Genomic DNA, 842 nt, shown 5'->3' on the forward strand with positions numbered 1-842 from the left:
GTTCTCGCCCTTGAGGAAAACTGGGGGGCCCTGTGGTGTGTGGAGTTCGGGACGGGCGGGTGCACAGGTGCCGGCTGGGCCTCGGGACCGCTCCTTCCTCGGGATTTGTGCTGCAGCTGGTGCGGTCGGTGCCGTAGTGCCCCGTCCTCGGGGGAGGTGCTCGAGGCCTGCGAGTTCCACAGTCTGTCCAAGTCCCCCGTGTGGTGCACGGCAGAGCCAGGGCGGGAGCAGGCCAGGGGGGACGGGCATGGAGCCTGCAGATGCTACGTTTATGTCAGCGGTGTGGGGCCCGGGGACCGACGTGGCCGCCCCAGAATGTCATCGCCGTCCAGGCAGCGAGTGCACCTCACCTGGAGACACACCATCCCAGGAGCAGTTGTGCTGTGTCAACGGTAGCATTCCACCCCGATGTTTGAGGTGGCTGCCATGTTCCCTTAACAGAGACCCAGGGTTGGGGGGCAAAGAGGCCCAGGCCCCAGAGTGTCTGAGAAAGCCTGTCTAAGTGTGGCGAGGGCCAGGCATGACCTGCTTGGAGCCAAGGGTGCCCCTGCCAGCCCTGGAGCAGATCAAGTAGCAGGGTCGGCTTTAAAAGCAGGACATACACATGTCACCTCAGCCCAGCTGGAGCCCAGCGGGATGCCGGCAGTGGGTCTCACTCTCGTTAAATTAACAACATCTGCAGTGTCGTTTGCAAATATCTTCTCCCATTCTGTGGGCTGCCTCTTAGTTTTTTTGACTGTTTCCTTGGCTGTGCAGAAGCTTTTTATCTTGATGAAGTCCCACAAGTTCATTTTATCTTTTGTTTCTCTTGCCTTTGGAGATGTGTCATGAAAAAGGTTGCT

The sequence above is a fragment of the Ailuropoda melanoleuca genome, chromosome 8 (genome assembly GCF_002007445.2).
Source record: "Ailuropoda melanoleuca isolate Jingjing chromosome 8, ASM200744v2, whole genome shotgun sequence".
Taxonomy (NCBI): domain Eukaryota; kingdom Metazoa; phylum Chordata; class Mammalia; order Carnivora; family Ursidae; genus Ailuropoda; species Ailuropoda melanoleuca.